Source organism: Xenopus laevis, chromosome 7L (genome assembly GCF_017654675.1).
Source record: "Xenopus laevis strain J_2021 chromosome 7L, Xenopus_laevis_v10.1, whole genome shotgun sequence".
Classification (NCBI taxonomy): Eukaryota; Metazoa; Chordata; class Amphibia; order Anura; family Pipidae; genus Xenopus; species Xenopus laevis.
In genome coordinates, this window is record NC_054383.1 from 115,985,626 (window position 1) to 115,996,344 (window position 10,719).

Genomic DNA, 10,719 nt, shown 5'->3' on the forward strand with positions numbered 1-10,719 from the left:
GAGAAGAAGATGGGGCAGAGGACACACTGTCCGTAGAATAGCCAGGCTAGAGAAATCAAGCACAGCAGGATTGATGGTCACCCTGTCGCCTTTTCTGAAGAGGAGGGGAAGCAGAGTTTCTGTAAATTATTTCTTAATAAAGACTTTGCTATTTTAAAGTATAATTCGTGTTGATGTTTTTTTTTCGTTGATGGACGCACAGCTTCACAGAAGAACCTGAATATTCACAAGATGCCAGACACTTCTATCCATCTAACAGATTAATCGATTCCTGCTGAGGTCACTGCTTGGTTGCAGGCCAAAGGTTTTAATACACTGTAAGGTATTTCTCCTTGTTGTACCCATGTCCTGTTATTAAAGCACAAGGTAAAACATCTTTCCCTATCGTCTAGAATGGGTCAGCATGGTTTGGGCTTATAAGTTCTTATCACTAGTTCCAGAATGTGATAATCAATCTGAGATTCCTGTTTTTTCTATGTAATAGGCATTTGCCCAAACTTTCTTCTATTTACATCCTCTTTGACCAGATTTAACATGGTGTTCAGGGGATTTTCAAGAAGAGTTTTTCTGGGAGATGGTGTGCTATCCAAGGATGATGTATTTTTATAGTCATCATAGCACGATGGGTGGTAAATCTTTTCATTCAAGCGCATTGCATTTTGTAGATGCCACTCTTCCTCCTCCTCATCCCAGTACTGTGGCAAATTTCACATATTTCATCTTCTCCGGTCCAGCTGGCACACTTTGAAATTACTTTTCTTTAGCATCTTTTTGAGTTTTTTATAAACCTTCCTCATGCACCTTCTCAAAGAACTGACTGCTCGCTCCTCCAAGTCAGCTATTTCCTCAAACTCTATCCAGTCTTTTAAAATATAGTACCACCTCCGGTGTGTTATTTTCCTGCTAACATCCTTCTCTGTCCTGTTTTGACGATAATGCCAGTCCAGATGATCTGCATATATATCAGTTTGCCACTTGGTAAACCTCATGCCACAAGAATAACACTGGATGCCGTTAGGAGTTTGTTTATAACACTGTCGTATCTGTGTTTTAGGCCTTCCATATGAAAACTAGTGAGGTCTGGGACATCTTGATCTTTATCTGCATCTTTATCTGCAGCGGGTGCAAAAGATTCAGTTTCTTGAGTAGAAGAAGATTTATTCTGTGCACCTTTAACCCTTTCCCTGACAGCCATTTTGTCCTAGATGCGAACATCTACTGCCAAGCAGTTTTTAGATATTTTGCACTCTTTCACTTTAAGGGCCTTTCCTGGGGCGGTCTTTTAGTTTACCCAGGAAAACAATATATTGTTTTATCCCAGGACAACCTGAACTTTCAAAATATGCAAGAAATTGGTGTAATTCTACTTCTGTAAAAAAATATAGACTTCTAGACGTCTAATAAAATGAAAAAAATCATGTTTCACAAAGAACAATCACATGTGTCAGAAACATAATTTATTTTATGTACGAGAACACAGCCGATTTGGAAAGGTCTATGTCTCCTGAACGCGGCAATACCAGATATATAGTTTTATGGAGATTTCCCACTTGTATAGATCAAAATCTACAAGCAGTACACTGCCAAAGTTCCAAAGCACCGCTCCCCAAACAGCATACTTCTGATTTCCAGGTCAAACATTCCACTAACAGTAGGTTTACCCTAGAAAACTACTCATTATTAGAAAGAACAGATTATGGTGAATCAAAAATGGGTAAATATATCTTTGTACTCTAAACTACCAAGTTGCAATTGTTTCCTAAAGTTATAATGTTTTATAGAAATTGGTGAATTTTTTAAAAAATGACCTCAAAGCTTCCACTCTACAGCATCATATCTCAAACACATCATTAGGTATCAAAAACACCCCAAATATGAAAGCCTGAGGTCCACTGAACAGTTTGATGCCCAATATGTATAGGTTTACCTAAGCATGTGGTATATAGGGGCCCTAAAATGTAGACACCCCATTTGAGCTATCAGTTCTGTAATTCGAGATACTGCATTTAAATCAACACATTTACATAGTTTGGGGGGGGCAAAGTTAGAAAAAAGTACGTTCACCCCAAAAAACCATAAATTTTCGGAAAGTACACATTCGTCTGAATCCAAATTGGGTATGCATGTCTTTCTACTCCAAAGCACCAAGCCGCAAACCCTTCCCAAATTTGGCAATTTTAGTGCCATTTTCTAAAATCACCTCAAAACTTCGAACCTGCAACATCGTATTTCCAACATACTATTATGTATCAATATAAATCACCCCAAATATGAAAACCATATATTTTTGGAAAGTACACATTCCCACGAATCTAAATTGGGTATGCATGTCTTTGTACTACAAAGTACCAAGTACCATGCATGTCTTTCTACTCCAAAGCACCAAGCCGCAAACCCTTCCTAAATTTGGCAATTTTAGTGCCATTTTCTAAAATCACCTCAAAACTTCGAGGTGATTTGGTGATTTTGGCAACATTTCCAAAAATCATCTCAAAATTTCGACCCTGCGGCATTGTATTACCTACATACTTTTAGCTATCAAGAGAAATCACCCCAAATATGAAAACCTAGGGTCCTCTGAACAGTTTGATGCCCAATATGTATAGGTGTACCCAAGCACGTGGCATATAGGTGCCCCAAAAGGAAGGCCCCCATATGGTCTGTCACTTCAGGTACTGCAAAATCAACACATTTACATAGTTTTGGGGGGGCAAAAGAAGAAAAAGGTAAGTTCACCCCAGAAAACCATATATTTTCGGAAAGTACACATTCCCACGAATCTAAATTGGGTATGCATGTCTTTGTACTACAAAGTACCAAGCCGCAAACCATTCCTAAATTTGGTGATTTTGGCGACATTTCAAAAAATCATCTCAAAATTTCTACCCTGCAGCATCGTATTACCCACATACTTTTAGATATCAAGAGAAATCACCCCAAATATGAAAGCTTAGGGTCCTCTGAACAGTTTGATGCCCAATATGTATAGGTGTACCCAAGCACGTGGCATATAGGGGCCCCAAAAGGAAGACCCCCATATGGTCTGTCATTTCAGGTACTGCAAAATCAACACATTTACATCGTTTTGTGGGGGGGCAAAGGTAGAAAAATGTAAGTTCATCCAAGAAAACCATATATTTTCGGAAAGTACACATTCCCACAAATCTAAATTGGGTATGCATGTCTTTGTACTCCAAAGTAACAAGTCGCAAACCATTCCTAAATTTGGTGATTTTGGCGACATTTCCAAAAATCATCTCAAAATTTCTACCCTGCAGCATCGTATTACCCACATACTTTTAGATATCAAGAGAAATCACCCCAAATATGAAAGCTTAGGGTCCTCTGAACAGTTTGATGCCCAATATGTATAGGTGTACCCCAAGCACGTGGCATATAGGGGCCCCAAACGGAAGACCCCCATATGGTATGTAATTTCAGGTACTGCAAAATCAACAAATTTACATAGTTTTGTGGGGGGGCAAAGGTAGAAAAAAGTAAGTTCACCCCAGAAAACCATATATTTTCGGAAAGTACACATTCCCACAAATCTAAATTGGGTATGCATGTCTTTGTACTACAAAGTACCAAGTCGCAAACCATTCCTAAATTTGTTGATTTTGGCGACACTTCCAAAAGTCGTCTCAAAATTTCTACCCTGCAGCATCATATTACCCACATACTTTTAGGTATCAAGAGAAACCACCCCAAATATGAAAGCTTAGGGTCCTCTGAACAGTTTGATGCCCAATATGTATAGGTGTACCCCAAGCACGTGGCATATAGGGGCCCCAAACGGAAGACCCCCATATGGTATGTCATTTCAGGTACTGCAAAATCAACAAATTTACATCGTTTTGTGGGGGGGCAAAGTTAGAAAAATGTAAGTTCATCCCAGAAAACCATATATTTTCGAAAAGTACACATTCCCACAAATCTAAATTGGGTATGCATGTCTTTGTACTCCAAAGTACCAAGTCGCAAACCATTCCTAAATTTGGTGATTTTGGCGACATTTCCAAAAATCATCTCAAAATTTCTACCCTGCAGCATCGTATTACCCACATACTTTTAGATATCAAGAGAAATCACCCCAAATATGAAAGCTTAGGGTCCTCTGAACAGTTTGATGCCCAATATGTATAGGTGTACCCCAAGCACGTGGCATATAGGGGCCCCAAACGGAAGACCCCCATATGGTATGTCATTTCAGGTACTGCAAAATCAACAAATTTACATAGTTTTGTGGGGGGGCAAAGGTAGAAAAAAGTAAGTTCACCCCAGAAAAACATATATTTTTAGAAAGTACATATTCTCATGAATCAAACAAAGTAAAATACATCTTTCTATACCAAAGCTATACTAAATATACAAAAGCAAAGCAGAATATTCAATAAAATCACAGAAAATGCAACAATGATAAAATGTAGCAAATAAATATGGTTATACAGGTATATACACTTGCAAATGTATGTATGTGTGTATATGTGAGTATATGTGTGGGTATATGGGTGTACAACAGTAAGTGGGAGAAAAAGGGAAAAGGTGAAAAAAGCAAAAAAATAAAAAGACAAGTGTAATAATGTAAAATAAGTGCAATAAAGTAAATTTTATACCTGGGGGACAGGCAAAGTCTTTCTCAAGCACCACTGGAGGACCGCAGCAGGAAAGCTCCCAGGAAGATCAGCGCCAGCATAATAGAAGGGGGGCAGGATTATATACCCCAGAAGCAGCCACGTGTCAGCTGACGTTGGCGCTGCTTGGGGTCATGTGGGAGGCGATCGGTGGGGCCAGCAGGCGATGAAGGACCGACGCTCATTGCCTAGGGGGTGGCCATGTGATCTGCGGCATTCCCCCCCCCCCATCGCAAGCCACAGATCACAGAAGAAATCCAAATTAGACTGACAACTTACAAGGTACGTGTCAGCCGATGTCGGCCATCTTGGGGTTGGGTGCAGGGGGGTGATCGGTAGGGTCGGCATGCAATCTAGGAAGCAGCCATGTGTCAGCTGACGTTGGCGCTACTTGGGGTCATGTGGGAGGCGATCGTGGGGCCAGCAGGCGATGATGGACCGATGCTCGTTGCCTAGGGGGTGGCCATGTGATCTGCGGCATTTCCCCACCCCCATCGCAAGCCACAGATCACAGAAGAAATCCAAATTAGGCTGACAACGTACAAGGTACGTGTCAGCCGATGTCGGCCATCTTGGGGTCGGGTGCAGGGGGGTGATTGGTGGGGTCGGCATGCCATCTAGGAACCGGTGCTCATTGCCTAGGGGGTTGCCAAGTGATCTGCGGCTTTTTCCTGCGCTCCCCAGCCGCAGATCAAAGAAGAAACACAGAAGTGCCAAACAACATACTAGGTACGTGTTTGGCAGTCTGAGCCCTTGCCTGCCAGAACGTACGGGGTACGTGCTTGGCAGGCAAAGGGTTAAACACCTTAGTGACCCCGTACAAGTATTTCCAATTAATAACAACCCCCCCAACCAAGTTTACCTTTCACATGCAGAGCAGAGCAGGCAGAGTATGGCACACAAAGGAAGTATAGGGCAGGCAGAGTATGGCACACAAAAAGTATAGGGCAGGCAGAGTATGGCACACAAAGGATGTATAGGGCAAGCAGAGTATGGCACACCAAGAGAGCATAGGGCAGGCTGAGTATGGCTCACACAGGCAGAGCAGGGAAGGGCAGGAGACAGGGAAACCTATCAGGACCATGCAGGTAATTGATCATGACCACTCTAAGATGAACAGCACGTACTGTTCTAAGTACAGTGACACAGTGCTAGTGCTACTCATACTGTCTGAGGTGTGAACAGGTAACAATGTGGGCATTTACAGTCTTAAGTGTGAGCAATACATGGATCTTATGGGTCAGTGTCTTACAGGTGTGAACAGCGCAGGAAGTATAACAAGTGTTAACAATGCAGGGCTTTTAGAGCCCAAATCTGAGGTGTGAACAATGCAGGGGCCAGTTAATAACAGTTTACACTTGGGAAGGCCTGTGGGCTGCCAGTTGGACAGTACTATTCTAAGGGCCTTTTTTTTGCTGTATTTTAAATATACAAATACTCCCTTTGAGCGGTGCTGATAAGGCAAAATGTTAATTTACATTAAATTCAATTATGGTAGTGTTGGGTCTAGGAATGGATAACACGGTGCTTTAGCCTTTGGCCTCCCTCCCTTCACTAATAAGAAAATACAGTAAGCAACTTCATCCAAGAGCTTGTCAATATATAGTAAAAAAGCAATCATATATGCACTGAATGCAATTTTATTCTATTTTTTAAAACATTCTTTATTATATTTTTTTAAAAACACTTAAGGAAATAACATATCAAAACTATTTTGTCAAAATAAAGAATTAAAAATGACAAAAACAAATGTCATTTTTTTTTTTTTTACAAAAAGTCATTTTTTCCAGTCTTGATGAATTTATCCAAGGAGGACTCCATGGAGGGCAGCCATCGGAAACCTAGTTTTTATGCCCCTGTCCCTCCCCCGATGGCTGCCCTGGTTCTAGGTTTCTTTCAGGTAGTTCCTGGGATCTGTTTGTATCCCATCACTGAAGAATTTCTTTAGGCAGTTTGGTGGTTTCTCAGTCTCCACCAATTGTTCATCTGCAGATGGTGGATGTCGATCTGTTATTTAACTTTCACATTTTCTTGATTTAGCTTCAATGGTTTCCTAGTATGAAATATTGTTCATTATTAGTCATGAAGCAGGTGTATACATAGTAATTTTAAAATTTCTTTATTTTTTTATATTTGCATTTACAATTTTTGTCATTACATGTTTTATGTTATATGCCTTTTTCTGCTTGTTTAACGGTCAGATACAACTATCCAACAATAACATTGTCTCCCATCTCATCTTATGGGTCTCACTCCTACATGTGGCCTAGTTCAGTAACCCACACCCTAACAGTCTATGCCTTTGTTATTTGAAGCCAGAGAATATTGTTTGAATAGGACAACAGATAGTTACAGATTATGCCAATGACAATAAGCTATTTTTCTTACCTCTCTGCAGATGCTTCATAATGTTCTTCTGTATAACCCTTTCATTGCATATATCTGTGATGAACGGGTGTGACAAGAGCTGCCTTGCAGATGGTCTCTCTGCAGGATTTTTCTGCAGGCATTCATCAATAAAGTAGTGGAATTTTTCACTCCTGCAAAAAGAAATTGAGGCAAAATTATAATTGTTCATGTTATAAATATATCTAATTGTTCAGACTTATGGAAGTCCATGCCCATATAAAGCTCCTAGCCCATTTATACTTTCCACATCATTACTACACCCTATTTTCCCAATCCCTCATCCCTCACTGTAACTTCTCCTTTGCCTATTCTCCTACCCCATTCACCCGGACTCTCTTTTTTATTTGCCCAACCCCTTACTCCATTGTCATTTCCTCACTCTCTTCACCCTCACTTCCCTTTCCATTTCCCCAACTTCCCCTCACTTTCTTTTTGTTTTTCATGGAAATCACTCACCATTTGTTCCATTTCAATGTAGGAGCGGCACCATGAATAATTTGTTTGATCAAAGCCTTGTCAGGAAGTTCGTTGTTTGCTATATGATAAACAAATACAATATTAAAACATGCTGACTGCTATTTACAATATTTATAGGGTTCTAAAAGGTGCAAAGTTTGATACAGGTCAAATCACCTTTTTCAAGCAATAAGCAGCAAGGGTTACTGCACTTGGCATACTTAGTGCCTTTTATTACATTATGTTGGGGTTAGTTTTTATCATTAATTGATTGTAAACTTTACATAAGGGGCAGTATCATTTTGTTTTACAACATTTACTTTCTAGTAACACACATATATTACGTATATACACAGTCATGCTAAGAATTCCTGAGAATGTACTTACGGACACATCCTTCTGCCATGTGAATGGCTGATATTCCCAAAGACCACACATCAGCCTAGAAAACATGGAGGAAAAGAAAACAATTAAAGAAGACTATACACACGAGACATAATTCTGTTGTCTATCCAACCACATTATGATAGGGGTTCTCTTTAGACTATAGAATAGGAAATATATTAAATACATGCCACTTTGTACTCATATAAAACAGTTCAAGGGCTGAAGTACAGTGGGTTTCATATCTAAAGAATGACTCCAAACTGAGAAACGTCTGTTTTACACAGAGTTGGAAAATCCAATAAAGCATAAAGAGGGGTTTGTAAAATGTTTGTGCCCTGTACTTACAATACATTATGCTCACTCACTTCACTTACACCTTTTCATAATAGCAAAACTGGACGACACCTTTGCTTTTGAGAGGGGTATGTGAAGTAAGTGGCAAAAACACGTGTATTTACCTCATGTAGGCTACATCCAATTAAATAAAGGTGGCGCTAACTCTAAAATATAAAGGAAGAAAGAAGTCATCACTATACCTTATGGTCAAATTCGCCTTTCTTACGCATGCAGGCAATGGCCTCTGGTGCTACATATCCCATTTCTCCAGCAGGCCTATCACTTTTTCCTCCCGTGACAGCACCGCCAAAATCAACTGAAATTGTAAGAGAAAAGCATGAATTTTTTATGTGAGTTTGCAAATGCAACGCACCAATAAAAATCATGGTGATACAGAAACATTTGTGGGCAATTTTTACATGAGAAAGAATTAGTGTGCAGATGTGTTGTTTTTGCAGGTTTAGAACTTTTAAAAGGTTTATATAAACATTATTATTGAGAGACAGAGAAATATAAAATTGACTTCACATTCACTAAAACTTCACAACATCCATTCGTTAGTCAGATTCTAAGCGTCACTTACTTATCTTTACAACTGCGTCTTCAGTAAGCATCAGATTATCGGGCTTCACGTCACAATGTAGAATTCGCTGTTTTCTGAGATGATACAAGCCCTGGGAAAAATATAAAGGAAAATTGTAAATACAATTATTTTTCATGTTCTTGAACTAATAAGATAGAAATGTATTAAATAAATATCCAGAGGACTACAGAGAAGGTTCACATGTGACATACCTGTAATACCTGCTTGCAGATATAAGCAATCCAGCTTTCTTCTAAGGAATGGTTCCTTTTGCTTTTTATTAGGTCAAGTACTGTTCCACCATCACAAAGTTCTGTGGTAATCTAGAACACCAATAAAGAACATTAAGTATACAATTTGATTGTTGAGCTTGCATTAGGCAATACTGGTGACATAAGAGTTTGTGTGCTATAATTTACTATAATAAAGTGTACTTGCATTGTTTTTGTTTCTATGTGTTCTGTACTAGAAGTAAAATGTGACTGCCTTGATTTGCAGTCAGCGGGTGTAATTCAGAAATAGGCACATATAAGCATTCAGGGTATGACCGCAATCAGGTAAAAGTGAGAACAAAGTGGTCGTGTGGATTGGACTCTCTGATACAATTGGATCATATTTGTATCCAAGCTTGTATGAGAGCTGATGATTGAGTGTTGGTGCACAAAGTTTCAACATATCTAAACGCTTCCTTACCCATAGCTGTTCATTAATCCGTCTAGCAGGCTTTTGGTAAAATGCGCCATAAAAGGAGATGATATTCTTATGGCCAGAAACCTTCTCAAGAATTTCCAGTTCTTTAAGGATTGTATCTTGATCCTAATTTCCAACAAAAGAAAAGTTAATACAAAAGAAAATTAAATAAATTGGATGCAATTGTTATTTTAAATACCCCAACCTAGTTATGGAGAATTGCAGCTTGTTAATACTATATGAAAATGACATAATAAATCTTTCTCTGTTTTTTTTTTAAATCTGAACTCTATTGCCTTCTATAAAAGGTATTCCTCCACTTATTTTCACATAGTAACTTAGGAATTTAGGCTGAGAAAAGAAACACATCCATTGAGCTCAACCTGTTCAAATAAATGAAACCTATGCGAAATAAGGCTTTTTGCAAAAATGCTTAATATAATATAAATATAGTAACATTACAAAGACACATTACCTTTATTTCCTTTATTATTTTAACGGCCACTTCTTTGCGTTTGATATTATGCCAACCCTGTAACACAAGTAGAGAAAGAAGGTCTGTGATGATGAACTTCATTATGGTAGAGAGTGTGACCAAGTGGGAGAATTCTGAAATCACCCAGAAGCATGACACAAACTACACAATTGTAATGTTGAATAAAGTATCTCACCATATGGACAACTCCAAAATTGCCTTCTCCGATGGCCTCTCCAAGTTTTACATTTCCCCTGGGCTCCTGAAAAAATAACATTATATTCAAATGCATGATAAATATAATACTAAACTAATATAATGCAGCTGGACAAAAAACTTTCTCAACATTAAAGAAGCAGTGATATTATAAGGAGAAACTGGAAAATGGTGTATAAGGGGAGAAGGTTGAGGGCTGGAATAATTAAGGAAAACTATGAAAGTTGTGCTTTTATTTTAAAAAAAATACAGTTTTACAACTTACTGGGTATTTGGCAAATGGATCTTTATCATCCTCCTGGGAAAGAGAAAACATTTTTCATTAGATAATCTGAGTTTATTGGGTGAAACTGCTACAATTATTATATAAAGTACAAGGAAAGGTTTATTTACTGGGGGTGCCAAAATATTAGGTAAAAGTATATATAAAGTATGTTATGTTATCCAAACCTTGCTAAAGTCTTCTTGGGTACGGTAGGCACACTTTTCTTTTTCTTTTTTTATTTCTTTTCTATTTATTTCTTCCTTTTTCG

At 38.6% G+C, this 10,719-nt stretch overlaps 1 long non-coding RNA gene across 1 annotated transcript; it reads right to left on the reverse strand.

Moving 5' to 3' along the window:
* Positions 1-9,969: 9,969 nt before the first annotated feature.
* LOC121395777 lies at positions 9,970-10,489 on the reverse strand. The gene is made up of 3 exons (XR_005962674.1): positions 10,452-10,489; positions 10,167-10,232; positions 9,970-10,027 (listed from the first exon to the last, which is right to left on the reverse strand). It is a non-coding gene; the product is annotated as an uncharacterized LOC121395777 (long non-coding RNA).
* Positions 10,490-10,719: the final 230 nt, after the last annotated feature.